This window comes from Nicotiana attenuata, chromosome 7 (genome assembly GCF_001879085.1).
Source record: "Nicotiana attenuata strain UT chromosome 7, NIATTr2, whole genome shotgun sequence".
Classification (NCBI taxonomy): Eukaryota; Viridiplantae; Streptophyta; class Magnoliopsida; order Solanales; family Solanaceae; genus Nicotiana; species Nicotiana attenuata.
This window is the reverse complement of record NC_031995.1, coordinates 97133656-97151025: the sequence shown is the minus strand read 5'-3', so window position 1 is coordinate 97151025 and position 17370 is coordinate 97133656. Positions and strand designations below refer to the sequence as shown.

Here is a 17370-nt window from a genome sequence, read left to right as displayed (position 1 = left end):
GGAAGTGATTTATCAGATGATGGTATACTTTGAAGGATAAGTTTGTGCATGGTAGTGTATTCGTATGTGTTTTACCTCCTAGAACAACTTCATTTAATTCTTGGAAATGGAGCCACAAGTTAGATGATAATAGTTCAGATATCAGACCCTAACATTGGTCACTATAGTTTTGGACAGAAAAAAGCCTAAGGGTAAAGTACCTAGGAATCAAAAACGTTTGTTATTACCAAAGATGTGATTTCGTACAACTCATGCAAATGACTAGAAGATATGATGTATGCCATGAGAACCCAGAGCAGCCAATAGTGAATTTCAGGGAATGATTTTAAGTTGTTTAGATTTATTCAAATCAGAACTAGAAGTACCACACTAGTAAGCTACTATAAGAAGCAGCTATTGATGTAAGATAAAAGATATGTCAGTTCCCCCCTTAGGTTATGTGACTAAATGATTACCCCGGATGTTTATAGTATGATATGATTTTGTATTGTATTGAATGGTTAGGGGTTAGATATTCTTATTTTGTTTAAGACAGGTGAAATTTCCCTAAGTGTGATCCATGTACCTAGTTCAAAAAGAATGATAGTGTGCGGCAAAAGAATATGGTCAGATGATGAGGGAAGTTAGGAGTAACCTTATGCTTCACTTTAGTTATTCAAAGCAGGAGAAGAGAATACGATGCTATCAGGTGGTTAGTAAAAGAATAATAAGTAAGTTTTGAGTTGATACAGTGAATTAGCACTTTCAGCAGAGCTAGTAGAGGTATAATTTGATTCACTTAGCCATGTTAACTCTAGTGAGTGGATAACAGTTTGAAATACCGAACGCATGTTAGAACCCAAATAGTTTAAGTTAAACCTGAAGTACAGTGATAGTGGGAAAAAAAATCAGCTAGGCAATAAGAGAGCTATACAGAAGAATAACCTTTAAGAATTGTCGAAAATGGGTCTCCCCAAGACTGACAGTGTGAGCAGAGTTAAACCATTAAGATTGTGTGTGATAGTTGTGAATACATTAGCTTTTCATTTATGTAAGTAAATTAGTTTTTCTTAGTAAGAAAGATTTCTCTGAAGTAAGTTGGAAGATGAGTCGTCATTGACGTAGAGTGCAAAGAATTGCAGAAAATAAGGAAAGTTATTTGGATCCCAACAAAAAAAAAGGAAGGATCCGCAAGTATAAGACCTTTGGTCTAAAAATTTTCAGTAAGTCCAGATGGAGATTTGAAACTCGAATAGTTAGCATGGGATATGAAAAAGAAAATCAGTTCGGTAATGAGGGAAAATTGTATAATTACCACAGGGATTGTGTATAGCATGTGTAAGAAACACAAAGTGAGTGGAATGATCACCGAGCTTAGTTATTGATGATAAAGTGATCACAGAAAAGCTATATAATTATGCCTATTTATGTGTGACGAGGGTAGTGCCATTGCACAGGACTCTAAAATTTAGAGTACATGTCAAAGACTTAGGTCACAATAATGCTATAAGTGTTTTCAGGAAGTGCTTAAGAAGATAAAGTGTGAGAAGTATAACTCATGATTGAGGTAGATAAGAGAACTCTGGTGAAAGAAGTTCACCAACCAAGATAGGAGTTCGACTTCGGACTCCGAAGATGACGGAGTTGTTGTCTAGAAGGGACGTGTTCCCCATTAGTAGCTAAAGAGAAGGAGAAATAATTTGATGATCCCTACGTGTTGCAGTTGAAGAGGAGATTCACATGTATAAAATGATGGCTTTTGAATAAGGGGGAGATGATGGTACTTTGAGGTACCAAGACAGATTATGTGTTTCGGACATAGATGGACTTAAAAAGGGAAGATCATGTTAGAAGGCTATAATTCCTAGTATTCTTTCCATCCAGGTTCCCCAAATATGCATCATGACCAAGGAGATTGATTGGTTGAACGACATGAAAAAGAACGTCGCAGACTTGCGGCCAATTGTATGAATTGTCAGCAAGTGAAAGTCGAGCAGCAGAAAGCCTAGTGTTTTATCACATAATACACAAATTTTGAGTGGAGATGGTAAATATTAAATTTATAACGGGATTATCTTTCTCATTTTAAAAGCATGATTTGATTGGATAATTGTAAATCGACTTACCAAGTCAGCACATTTCTTGCCAGTAAAGACTACAGAATCAACAGAAGATTATACCAAGTTATACATTTAGGAAATTGTCTAATTACATGGGACTCCATGGTCCGTCATTTGGGACTGTGGTGCTCAGTTTAAAATGAACGTTTAGAAGTTCTTTCAGAAAGGATTAGGAACAAGTTTTTCATCCTCAAAAAGATGGCCAGGCAGAGCGCATTATTCAAAAGTTGAGGATACATCCTTGATGTTAAAAGTAATTGGGATGATCACATACCTCTCATTGACCTTGCTAATAATAACCTACTACTCTAGTATCAAGATGGCACCGTACGAAGCTCTGTATGGGCGAAAGTGTAGATCACCAATTGGTTGGTTCGAAGTTGGAGAAGTGGAGTTGTTAGGACCCTATTTGGTCTATCAGACTATAGAGAAAGTTAAGTTGATTCAAGAGCGTTTGAAGAAAACTCAGAGCCGCCAAAAGCCCTATTCGAGCGTGCGGCATAGAGACCTAGAGTTTCAAGTTTATGATTGGGTGTTTCTGAAAGTTTCTCCAATGAAATGCGTTGAGATTTGGGAAGAAGGGGAAGCATAGTCCCTACTACATCGGGCCATATAGACTCCTACAAAAGGTCGGTCAAATAGCATATGAGTTGGAGTTGCCACCAGAATTAGCGGTGGTATAGCCAGTATTTCATGTATCATGTTATAACATTCATGTTTCCAGTACTCAGATACTCATGTCAGTTCAATACTCAGATACTCATGTTAGTTTAATACTCAGCTACTCATGTCAGTCTAATACTTAGATATTCATGCCAGCTTAGTACTCTAATACTGATGTTAGTTCAATTCTCAAATATTCGTGCCAGTTCAATATTCATATAGCTATGTTAGTTTAGTATTCATGGATCCATGGCAGACCAATATTCAGTCAATGCAGCAGTCATTCAGTTCAGTATCTCAACATTTCAGTAATCACGTATCCATTCAATTTTGTATGCAAGTGTTAATGAAATTTCATGTTTCCACCATACCCGTTTAAGGTACATAGTTAGCAAAAGTTACAGTCAGGACAATCATTCGAGGACGAATGATCCCAAGGGGAAGATAATGTAACACCCCGTAAATCCGGACTAGGTGTGGATATGTTAAAAAGATATTAATTTGATATTTTGGACATATGAAGTCCTAGATGGATGATTATTGGTGAAAATAGTTGTTTCAAAATCAAGATGGAAAGTGAGGTGCATAAGATTTGACAAAATCGACTAAGTTTGCAGAAGGTGCGTCTTCCAGCAGGGTTTAGTGAAAATGTGTAAAGAATTTGGGAAAACTCAGAGCACAAAAGTTGTAGAACTTTGAAATATCTTTCCAACGATATATTATGGAGCCTGAAGGGATCTGTGTGCAAAAAGTTATGCACGTTTTATAGAAAAGTATGCGATATGCGCGCCCTGAGCGCGCCCCTAGCGCGGCCGCGCTTCTTTTGAGGCAGTGTTACTATTTTGCGCGGTCAATAGTGCGGTCTGGTCTACAGGTGCACGGGCGCGCTCATGGAGGGTCATTTTAAAGCCCTACTTCGTCCCCCACAGCTTCAAAACATAAAAACATGCTCTAGAAAGGGGAACTCTCAAAAACCTAACTCCTTAAGGGGCCTTCCACCACCCAAGGTAAGTTTTAATGGTGATTCTAAGTTAATTTCAATTTTCCAACATTTTATTAACATGGGTAAACCCTCCATATCATTAAATATTCTATTGTGACATCATTGTTGAGAGAAGGAAGCCTAGAACTCGAATTCAAAGGGTTTGAACTTCAAAAAGGTCATGTCTTCACCCTCTAATTGATTCTAGCATTGGTTTAATGATTTTTAACCCTAGTTCATGAGATATGAGTTGATGGGTTTGATAGAAAAGCATGAACGATTATAGGTTTGGGGTGTTGATTGTTGATTATTGGTTAAGGGTGTTGTTTACTTTATGGGTGATAAAGAATAATGTTGATTATAACCATTTGAGACTTTAGAATTTATCTAGGAACAAGAGAATGGCTTATTGGGTGTAGAGACACCATTAATAAGGACTATGAAGCTTTATTCTCACCAAGTGTTTGATAAGATACTTAAGTGACCAAAACATGAGCATCATAGCTAATATGGAATCCCTTTGACTTGTATTGCTATAGATTAAAGTTGAAAGGGTTGACAAACGTTGTATTACGCTCAAGAGTAGGACGTTAAGGTATGTGAGGCTAACTCTCTATGTTTGGGAATGTTAATGATTCTCCCTACACTACGTTTCTTTTACCAGGTTACTAATTGCCTCAGAAATATAGCTAAGCCTAGTTCCTTAAATAGTTGCAGAACTTCTATTCTCTAGCTTCATAACTCGTTCACCACTTTCATTCTGAACGTTGTGAGCTCAGTGCGTATTCAATATAGACTTGGGTTTGATGCCCCCGAGTCTTAGTATAGATTACTCAGTATGCCATAAACAGTCAAAGTTTTAGTGTTCATAATCAGTTCAAGAATACATGTCTCAGTCTAGTCTTATTCAGTATTCCAGTATTATGTAACTCAGTGTGATTCATTATTTCACTATCATGTATTGCAGTTTGATTCTCAGTTCCTGAATGTTGAACACCTATATTTGGGCCTAAGGCCGCAGTTATGTATACATATACTTGGGCCTGAGGCCGCAGTTGTGCACACACACACACACACACATATATATATATATATATATATATATATATATATATATATAGGGCCTGAGTCCGTAGTTTAATATTCTAATAAACAGGTTGTTAATCATTTAGAAGAGGGAGTATTCACATCCTTACTTCCTTTGTTCAGTTCAATTATTAGTTATCATTTCAGTGATCAATTATCATTTCAGTTACCAGTTATCAGTTCAGTTATCAGTTATCATTGCAGTTTCAGTTTCAATAGTTATCATTTCGGTTATCAATTATCAATTCTCAGTTATCAGCTTAGTTTCAGTTTCAGCATTTATAATTCTTTCTTTCAGTTGCTTTACATACCAGTGCAATTCAAATGTACTGACGTCCATTTTGCCCGGGGACTGTATCTCACGATGCAGGTAATGATTTACAGGTTGATGATTCAGAGCTCTAGGATTCTCGTACCAGCTATTTGGTGATCCCAGTTCTTTCGGGGCATTATCATTACTTTACAGTCTTTCAGTATTTACAGACAGTCATTGTTTTCAGTACTTCATTAGAGGCTTCATAGACTAGAGTAATAGTTAGACACAGTCTCAGGCTTTTCATGTTAAGCTATGTTGGCTGCAAATATGTTTTAGAATTGTATTAGTATTTCTGCACTTTGATTTATATCATCGAGGCTTTCAGTATATCAGCATGTGTTAGTTTATCTTCCGCATTCAGTGTGCTATGATATCACATGTTGATTCAGCCAGCCAGTTGGTTCGCTTGGTCAAATATTGTCAGGTACCTAGTGTCGTGTTACGTCCAGGCCCAGGTTCGGGGTGTGACATTAAGCTTATCCAAAGCTCCTAGTCACTTAATTAATGTCCCACTAAAAGTCAATAATTAACCATTTACCCACATAATTAAGAATTACCTCAAATTACTTAAAATACTACTCACTTTTAACACACTTTATACATCTTACTATCATGGTCATGTGGTACCTTGTATGGTACTAGTCCATAAATACCGGGTATTATAGCTCGGACCGTATTTTATCTCAAAACGACATACTTTGACGAAACTCATTTCTTCGATTTGCTTCCCTCTCACCTTCACGAATTTTCTTGAAATAGCATAATACTTATAATCTCAAAATAATCTCATTCCCAAACTTACGTCGATTATTTTACATTGAAAGTTTAATGTACGAAAATGCAGGATGTAACATCATTCCCCCTTTGGAACATTCGTCCACGAATGTTGGCTGATGCACTTTTCATTATCATAACCTATAGTTCTTGCGAATACTTTCGTACTCTCCTTGCCATCTAGGCAACTGTTCTGTAAATAATTCCAAAGGCCAGGGCATTCCCCCCTTTAGGCCTCTTTCTCACACCATGACTTGTGGTCTGAATCTTTCTAATCTCGTAACTCTTGCTACCTTCTGTCATGCAGTCTGTACGACTTTTTCCTTGTATGTGCACCTATGCGACTCTTATCTCCTTTTTCCTCCAGTTTTTAGCCAATCTCTAGGCGTCACTTTGTAAGCATATATAGAGCTTGAAAAGATTTCTCTTTAGGCATTTATAGGTATACTGAAGTTCTTTGCCCGATACTTCATTGAACTTACGAATATTACTATATCTTATTTCATAGACTCGGTTATCCATTCATATGACTTTACTGCATCTAGGCAGGTCATACTATACCATAACTCTTACTTCGATTTATCGTTACTGAGGTCTGCTACTGAACTCCAGGGTACTTTCGTTGCTTATCCCATATGTATAAATCTATGTCCTTTCATGCTTCCTCATTACTGTTTAAGAATGACGACCTAGTCTCATCTAATACTTTGTGACTTTTGTCCATCCATTGTTGGTTCACCTCAATATTGATCTACAATATACCACTGATAACTTCAAACTTTTTACATAATACATTGCCACTAGGGCTTACGTCTCACTGGGGGATATCTGAAGTGATTAGGTTAATCCACCTGGGGGCGATACTATACTTTCATAACCACATTTCATAGCATCCCAATATGATTCACCTTACGTGGGTATTTTAATCCCCTACAATTCATGAAATCCTCTTCAAATCATTACTCAATCGAAGGCCCAAACGTCATCCTTTATCTATCACAATTACACCCTCATTGTACTATCAGGGCAACATTCTATCTCTTCTAAATGTCATTAGTCTTAGACCGTTTGAGTTCATTTAGGCTATACTGAGCTTTGTATAATTAATAGAAACCATCAGCTCTCTTGTTTTTCATGGGCTTAATCCCGAGGACTTATCCATTCTCGTCACCTTCTCACTTGACTTTTCTTATCCTTACTCATGGCTTCCTAAAACCTTGTCGCTTTAGCATACTTCTGCTTGCGACCTATACATATCTATTTATACTACTCACAACCTTCCTTCAACTTGCTTGCACCACGGATTTCCTTGTGTGATTTTAGAATATCAAGTGAGACATCAGATCATCTCTAACTCCTCTTTACTCTCTTAACTGGACCTCTCGATACCTAGAAATCATCAACTGGAAGATACACTACTTACGATGCCGCTATCATTCCTAGATACTGAATCCCAGTGCTTCTAGCCCACTATTTGAAGTATAGATTATTCACAACCTTCTTCACCTGAGTATCTCGTACGTTGTTACCTTTACCTTACTTACCTTAAAATATCGCCTCACATTCTTCTATCTCTTTCGTGACCTCCCTTCCACATAGGTATGATTCACATCCGCAACTTGAAGTTCTATAATAATACTTGCACCTCTAGTGCATACACAATCCGATGAGAGCTTCATATTGACTTCTTATGAGGCTGGTACTTTTCTAACTGACTTTTTTGTAGAGTCATTATAGAATATGGCTTCTGTACTATCTCTCTTGTACTTCTGATATTAAGAGTAATTCTGCAATGTTCTCACACGAGGTCCATAACTCTCTGGGTTCAATAATCAGATTCCCGATTTACTTCGTTGATGTAACTCTTTAGTTTTCTCCTCCTTTGATCAGCCTTTTTGTAGGCTTAAGCTATCTTGCGATCTGCGGCTCATGGTATTAGTTATTACATTAGCCTTTCACGGGCGCTATGGAATATCCATGATACCTTCATCTAACAATTCAATCCTTTGTCTATGATCTATACTCAGTTCTTTCTTTTAACTTATACCAGAGTCTTCTATGGCTGTATGATTACCAACATATATGCTGCATGGATAATGCTCCAAAATATTAAGTGCGTTCATAACGTAACTAACTCCGGACCATTCATCGAATAATTCCTTTTGTTCCTTCTCAGCTTTCTTTAAACGTAAGCTACTACTTTTCCTGGTCTTCATGCCCCCTTGGTGCGTGCATACTTAGCTTATCTTAGTTCCCACGCATGCCAAAATTTTTGTGTAACTCATATGATCTCGAATACTACTTTTCATTTTTTTTTTCTTTTTCCGGTTCATTAGCCATGATAGGTGCCACTTTCTATAGAGTGCGTACAATGTTGTTGTAAGACTGTTGTTACAAGACCATTTCCTATTTAGGTCATTGTGCTTTGGTTGAAACCTTCTTTCTTATTTCTGTCACGACCCATTTTCCACAATAGGTCATGATGGCGCCCGACACCATTGTCAGGCCAGCCAACGCGGAAATACAATTGAGTTCTCATTTTACTTTTACCCAGAAATAAGTATAACATATTCTCAAATTAAGGTTAAGACCAGAAGCGATCAATAATGTATCAAAATGATAATCCCCAAAAATAATATCTACTAACGTGTGTGCCAAGACCTGGTGTCACAAGTAATAGGCAACTAGTAGAATGAACAAAAGAATAACCCTATCCTACTGTCTGAGATAAAATAGACAGCAAAAGTAAGAAAAGACTCCATTCGGCTGCTAAACGGCATAGGAAGGGAGCAGCTCACCGTGGAAGTCTCGGTCTATGAATCAGGGGCACGCACCAGACTGATAGCCAGATGTACCTGCCTCAAATCCTGTACAATTAAGTACAGAAGTGTAGTATGAGTACATAATCAATATGTAACCAGTAAGTATCCCGTCTAATCTTGAAGAAGTAGAGACGAGAGGTCGACTTGACACTTACTAGGGTCAAATTATATAATAAGGTGCTATGCTAAGCATGAGAACCACAATTAATCAACAATTTATAGCAAGAGGTAAAAATCATGTTCTTAACAATATTTCAATTAGTTATTCACATTTCGAAATACTTAGCAAACCGTCATGTACAAGATTTCTCATAGATATCATGCGCACATTACGCCGAGGTCGACGGCCCGATCCAACAGAAAATAAACTGTGCACTGCTAGAGGGTCGAATGGAGCGAACCATAGATGCATCTATTTCTACCGAGGTGATCGGCTCGATCGACAATATCAATTTAATTCAAGGAAACACATGAATGCGCATTTATTTTCCGAGATAATTCATACAAGTGTCCAATAAAGGTATACATTCGCTTACCTCATTTTTCAAGTCTCTAGCATATCCTAAGTGATCACATTAGCAAGAAAATATGGAAACAATACAATATAGTATGATACGGGCCCTAAACTACCCGGACAATTAACATAATAGTAGCTACGCACGGACTCTCGTCGCCTAGTGCGTGCGTAGCCCCCCGCATTAAATAACAAATTACTCAATTATTATACCTATGGGGACAATTCCCTCCTACAAGGATAGAAAGGAGACTCACCTCGCTCCAATATGCACCTCCAAATGCCAAGAACAAGTCCAAGCCCTCAATTCGGAGCCGAACAATCCCAAACTAGTTAAATGGAGTAAGAACTAGTTAATATAGACTCGCAAGATCGAATTCTAGCTATTTAAGCAATTTCCCAACCATTAACACAAGTTTCCTAATTTCCGACCCCGGGCCCACGTGCCCGGATTCCGAGATTTTTCGATGGAAGTTGTTCTCTACAACCTAAGGATCAATAATATATGGTTTCTAATTCATTTCATAACAAATATCGTGGTTAAATCTAAGTTTTGTTAAAGCCCTAGGTTTTTGCTCTAACCCCATGATTTCACCTTAATACTAGTGTTTAATCTTCCTAAGACAATGATATTAAACTAGAAATAGGTAGCACACACTTACCTCATGATGCTAAGTGAAGTCCTTCTCTCAAAAGCTCCCAAATCACCCAAAGAAGGAGTGGAAATGTGATAAAAATGACTTAGAACCCGTCTTTAATGAACCTCACTGGTTCAGTGATTTCCGCATCTGCGGTCAGGGGACCGCATCTGCGAGGATATGGCCGCATTTGCGAAATGGGGAGAGAAGGCTGGGACCGCTTCTGCGATTCCTGGCCTGGCTTGCCTGAGGTGCTTCTGTGATACAAGGACCGCATCTGCGGTCTCGCACTTGCGGTCCACCAACCGCAGGTGCGGTTATGACAGAAGCAGCAACCTTCAGCACTTCTCCAATTTTTCCACTTCACTCGAGCCTCGTCGATAGACGCTCGGGGATCCCGGGCCCCGCCCGAACATACCGACAAGTCTGAAATCACGAACTGGACCTACTCGAACCTTCGGAACACCTGGAACAATATTAAATTTAGGAATCACCCCTTAAAACCAAATGAATCACACTAATGAACTTCAAGTTCTTAATTTTCCTCCAACGGGCCAAAACACCCTTAATCTACTCGGATTGACGCCAAATTTTGCAGGTAGGTCTTAAATGATATTTCGGACTTGTACCGGGCTTCGGAACCAACATACGAGCCCGATACCCATGAAATCAATCATTATTTAGTTTCTTTAAATCCCTAATATTTTAGATTAACAATTTCTAATAAAAATCCATTACTCGGGCTAGGGACCTTGGAATTTGATTCCGGGCATACGCCCAGGTCCCATATTTTCCCGCGAACTCTCCGGAACCGTCAAAACACAAATCCGGGCCCGTTTGCCCAAAATGTTGACCAAAGTCAACTTAGCCTTTTAAGAAAATCCTAAAGAGTTAAATGTGTATATTTCAATCCAAACTCTTCTAAATCCCGAACCAACCATCCCCGTAGGTCGTAAATTGGTTAAAGCGAGCACGGAGAGTTTTATTTGGGGGAACGGGGTTCTAAAAAGACAAACGACCGGTCGGGTTGTTACATCCTCCACCTCTTAATCAAATGTTCATCCTCGAACGGACATAGAAAGGTACCTGAAGTGCTGAATAGATGAGGGTATCTGCTCCGCATGTCCTCCTCGGACTCCCAGGTCGCCTCCTCGACTGGTTGGCCCCTCCACTGGACCCTCACTGCAGAAATCCTCTTGTACCTCAACTGGCGATCCTGCCTATCAATGATAGCAACTGGCTCCTCCTCATAACCCAAACTCTCATCCAGCTGAATAGTAGTGAAGTCTAACACATGGGATAGGTCGGGATGATACTTCCGAAGCATCGATACATGAAAAAGCGGATGAACTCCCGATAAGCTGGGGGTAAAGCAAGCTCATAGGCAACCTCCCCAACTCGTCTCAACACTTCAAAGGGGCCAATAAACCTCGGGCTCAACTTGCCCTTGTTCTCAAACTTCATAATACCCTTCATTGGCGAGGCTTGCAAGAGAACCTTCTCGCCAACCATGAATGATACATCACGCGTCTTCTGATCCGCGTAACTCTTCTGTCTGGGCTGAGCTATGCGAAGCCTCACCTGAATCAACCTTACCTTATCCAAGGCATCCTGTACCAAATCTGTACCATATAACTTAGCCTCGCCAGGCTCGAACCACCCAATAGGAGAACAGCAACGACGACCATATAAATCCTCTTACAGAGCCATCTCTATGCTGGACTGATAGCTGTTGTTGTATGCAAACTTCTCCAAGGACAAAAACTGGTCCTACTGCCTTCCAAAGTCAATCACACAGGCTCTAAGCATATCCTCCAAAATCTAAATCGTCCGCTCGGACTGTCCGTCGGTCCGAGGATGGAATGCCGTGCTAAGCTCTATGCGGGTCCCCAACTCGCAGTGAACGGCTCTCCAGAAATGGGAAGTGAACTGAGGGCCTCTGTCTGATATAATGGAAATAGGAACACCGTGCAATCGGACTATCTCCCGCATATAAATCTGAGCATACCTCTCTGCTGCATAGGTAGTCGCCACTGGAATGAAGTGGGCCGACTTGGTCAACCTATCAACGATGACCCATACTGAATCGAACTTCCGCAAGGTCCGCAGCAACCCAACTACGAAATCCATGGTTATGCGCTCCCACTTCCACTCTGGTATAGGCATCTGCTGAAGTAGGCCACCTGGCCTCTGATGTTCATACTTGACTTGCTGGCAATTCAGACACCTAGCCACATACTCCACTATGTCCTTCTTCATCCTCCGCCACCAGTAATGCTGCCTCAAGTCACGATACATCTACGTAGCCCCCGAGTGGATGGAATACCGCGAACTGTGTGCCTCCTCTAGTATCCTCTCCCTCAGACCATCAACATTAGGAACACATAGACGACCCTAAAGCCGCAAAACACCATCCTCACCAATAGAAACCTCCTTGGCACCTCCCTGAAGCACCGTCTCTCTGAGAACCGCCAAATGTGGATCATCGAACTATGGGGCCTTTATCTCCCCTAATAATGAAGACTGAGCAACCATACATGCAAGAACCCAGCTGGGCTCCGAAATGTCCAACCATACTAGTCTGTTAGCCAAGGACTGAATGTCCAAAGCTAGTGGCCTCTCCCCTGCTGGAATGAATGCCAAACTTCCAATACTCTCTGCCTTTCTGCTTAAGGCATCCGCGACCACGTTGGCCTTGCCCGGGTGATAAAGAATGGTGATGTCATAATGCTTCAGTAAGTCAATCCACCTGCGCTGCCTCAAATTAAGATCCCTCTACTTGAGCAAATGCTGGAAGCTTCGATGATCGGTATAAACCTCACACGAAGCCCCGTACAGGTAGTGCCTCCATATCTTAAGAGCATGAACAATCACCGCCAACTCCAAATCGTGCAGAGGATAATTTTTCTCATGAATTTTCAGCTGACGGGAGGCATATGCAATAACTCGCCCCTCCTGCATCAATACACAACCCAAGCCAACGCGCGAAGCGTCACAATACACCATATACATCCCTGAACCGGAAGGCAACACAAGAACTGGTGCTGTAGTCAAGGTTGTCTTAAGCATCTGGAAGCTCGCCTCCCAATCATCGGAACAATGGAATGGAGCACCCTTCTGGGTCAATCTAGTAAGAGATGATGAAATAGATGAAAAGCCCTGCACAAACCGATTGTAATAACCTGCTAACCCCAGGAAACTCCTGATCTTAGTCACCGAGGTAGGGCGTGGCCAACTCTGAACTGCCTCAATCTTCTTGGGATCTAACTTAATACCCTCCCCTGACACAATATGTCCCAAGAATGCCACAGACTCTAGCTAAAACTCACACTTGGAGAACTTAGCATATAGCTTCTATTCTCGCAAGGTCTGAAGCACTACTCTCAGATGCTGCTCGTGCTCCCCAGGCTACGTGAGTATATCAAGATATCATCAATGAAGACGATGACAAAGGAATCAATATAAGGCCTGAACACCCTGTTCATCAAATCCATAAATGCTGCTGGGGCATTAGTCAAGCCAAAGGACATCACCAAAAACTCATAATGGCATATCTAGTCCGAAATGCAGTCTTCGGAACGTCCGAGTCCCGAATCTTCAGCTGATGGTAACCTGACCTCAAGTCTATCTTAGAGAATACCCTCGCACCCTGCAACTGGTCGAACAAGTCATCAATACGAGGCAACGGATACTTGTTCTTGATGGTGACTTTGTTCAACTGGCGGTAGTCAATGCACATCCGCATAGTCCCATCCTTCTTCTTCACAAATAACACCGGTGCACCCCAAGGCAATACACTGGGTCTAATAAACCCCTTTGCTAACAACTCCTCCTTCAGCTCCTTCAACTCCTTAGGAGCCATGCGGTACGGTAGAATAGATATAGGCTGGGTGCCTGGAGCCAAATCGATACAGAAATCAATATCACGATCTGATGCCATGCCAGGAAGATCAGAAGGAAACACATCGGCGAACTCTCGGACTACGGGAACTGAATCAATCGTCGGAGACTCTACAGTGGTGTCTCAAATATAATCTAGATAGGCCAAACACCTCTTCTCGACCATATGCCGAGCCTTCAAGAAAGAAATAACCCTACTAGGGGTATCAACTGTGGAACCCTTCCACTCAAACCTTGGCAGCCCTGGCATCACTAGTGAAACAGTCTTGGCATGGCAATCTAGGACGGCGTGATATGGAGATAACCAATCCATGCCCAGGATGACCTCAAAATCGATCATGTCCAGCAATAGGAGGTCTGCTCTAATCTCAAAATTATAGAATGTAACTACACAGGACCGGTAGACTCGGTCTACAACCACAGCATCGCCCACAGGAGTGGACACATGAACAGGAGTGCCCAAAGGTGCAGGAGGAATAACCAGGAATCGAGCAAACAGCGATGATACATAGGAATAGGTGGACCCGGGATGAAATAATATCGAAGCATCTCTACTGCAGACAGAAATAATACCTGTGATGAGCATCTGAGGCCAATGCATCTGGCCTGGGTGGAAGAGCGTAGAATCTGGCTGGAGCGCCGGCTGGCTGGCCTCCGCCTGACTGAGCAGTAGCTGGCTGACCTCTCCCTGCCTGACCTCCACCTCTAGGACGGCCTCTACCAGACTGCCCTCCACCTCTAGGTGGCGGGGCAGCTGGTGCTGAAATCGTAGGCTGCTGGCCCTGCTGCACTGCCTTGCCCCGAAGCTTGGGGCAGTATCTCCTCATATGACCAAGGTCCCCGCACTCGAAACAACCCCGCGGTGAGGCGACCTGCTGACCTGATGGCTGACCCTGGTAGCCTGCAGACCCACTAGAAGAAGCCTGAATGGCCGGCGGACGGTGTGAACTCTCCGGCATAGCACTGAAGTATGGATCAGAAGAACCCTGCGGACCTGAATACCCACCGGAGGAACCCTGAATAGCTGGTGGGCGATAAGAACTCTTTGGCATGGCGCTGAAATAGGGGTGCGCTAGAGCACCCCGAGCAGGTGATGGTGCTGAATATGGGGGCCTGCTGGGCTGTCCTCTCCCAAACTGACCCTGCCCCTAGCCAGGGCACCTCTGAACTCTCCGGAGAACCTAGCCCTCTTATCATGCTGCATATGCTCCCTACCCCTCAGACGGTAACCCCGAATCCTCCGAGCAATCTCCACTACTAACTGGTAAGGAGTCCCCATCTCTACCTCTCGGGCCATGTTGGCCCTAATGCCAGAATTCAACCCTGCAACAAACCTCCACACCCTCTCTGCGTCAGTCGGAAGTATCATCAATGCATGGCGAGATAGCTCAGAAAACCTCGCCTCATAATCGGTCACGGATATCTAGCCCTGCTCTAGCTGCTCAAACTGATACCGCAGCTCTTCCCTCTCAGAGGGTGGAATATACCTGTCTAGAAACAACTGTGTGAACTCACCCCAAGTGATAGGAGGAGAACCTGCTGGCCTACCCAGAACATAAGACTGCCACCATCTGCGGGCCTTGCCCTCAAGCTGAAAAGTAGTGAAGTCAACTCCATGCAACTCCAATATCCTCATGTTGTGCAGCCTGTCCCTGCACCTGTCAATGAAATCCTGGGCATCCTCATGACGCTCGCCCCCGAAGACCGAAGGGTGAAGCCTAGTCCATCTATCCAATAACTTCTGCGGATCGCCATCCGCAGCTGGCCTGGGCTGGGACGCCACTGCAGCAACTAGCTAGTCCCCATCTGCGGGTAGTGCACCCAGAGTCTGATACACTGCAACTGCATGACCAAGAGCATGAGCAATAGGGGTCTGTGCTCCCCCTCCCGCCTGTGATGTAGCTGGGTCTGCTGGAATAAAACCAGCCTGAGTCATAGAATCCATGAACCACAGCATACGGCCCATGACCTCCTGGAATCCCGGTGCTGTCATAAAGTCCGCCGGGTTAGGCTCAACTGCGGGCACCTCGCCCTGCTCCTCAATGATAGGATCTCTCGTAGGATCTGCTGGTGGTACTACTAGAATAACTCTGGGATGTCCTCGTCCCCTACCACGGGCCGGTGCCCTCCCCCGGCCTCTGCCTCAGCCTCGAGCAATGGGGGGAGCAGCTCCGTCCGGGTCTGGAACATCAGTCGTGTGTGTCCTCACCATCTGTGAGAGAATAGAAAAGGAAACTTAGTAGACTGACCACTGCACGAGATGAGAAGAATAAAGAATAGTTTTCCTAAAACCCTATAGCCTCTCAAAGATAAATACAAACGTCTCCGTACCGATCCGTAAGACTCTATTAGGTTTGCCCATGACTTGTGAGACCTACGTGAACCTAGTGCTCTGATACCATGTTGTCACAGCCCATTTTCAGCAATAGGTCATGATGGCACCCGACACCATTGTCAGGCCAGCCAACGTGGAAATACAATTGAGTTCTCATTTTACTTTTACCCAGAAATAAGTATAACATATTCTCAAATTAAGGTTAAGACCATAAGCGATCAATAATGTATCAAAATGATTATACAACCCCAAAAATAATGTCTACTAACGTGTGTGCCAAGACCTGGTGTCACAAGTAATAGGTGACTAGTAGAATGAACAAAAGAATAACCCTATCCTACTGTCTGAGATAGAATAGACATCAAAAGTAAGAAAAGACTCCATCCGGCTGCTGAACGGCATAGGAAGGGAGCAGCACACCATGGAAGTCTTGGTCTATGAATCACGGGCGCACACCAGACTAATAGCCAGATGTACCCGCCTCAAATCATGTACAATTAAGTACAGAACTGTAGTATGAGTACATAAACAATATGTACCCAGTAAGTATCCCGTCTAATCTCGAAGAAGTAGAGACGAGAGGTCGACTTGACACTTACTAGGGTCAAATTATATAATAAGGTGCTATGCTAAGCATGAGAACCACAAATAATCAACAATTTATAGCAAGAGGTAAAAATCATGTTCTTAACAATATTTCAATTAGTTATTCACATTTCGAAATACTTAGCAAACAGTCATGTACAAGATTTCACATAGATATCATGCGCACATTATGCCGAGGTCGACGGCCCGATCCAACAGAAAATAAACTGTGCACTGCTAGAGGGTCGAATGGCGCGAACCATAGATGTATCTATTTCTACCGAGGCGATCGGCCCGATCCACAATATCAATTTAATTCAAGGAAACACATGAATGCACATTTATTTTCCGAGATAATTCATACAAGTATCCAATAAAGGTATACATTCGCTTATCTCTTTTTTCAAGTCTCTAGCATATCCTAAGTGATCACATTAGCAAGAAAATATGGAAACAATACAATATAGTATGATACGGGCCCTAAACTACCCGGACAATTAACATAATNNCCCCCCCCCCATTAAAGAACAAATTACTCAATTATTATACCTATGGGGACACCTCGCTCCAAAGTGCACTTCCAAATGCCAAGAACAAGTCCAAGCCCTCAATTCGGAGCCGAACAATCCCAAACTAGTTAAATGGAGTAATAACTA

At 42.2% G+C, this 17370-nt stretch overlaps 1 pseudogene; it reads right to left on the bottom strand.

The window, feature by feature from the left end:
• Positions 1-13633, bottom strand: part of LOC109230594 — a 21709-nt pseudogene extending 8076 nt beyond the window's left edge.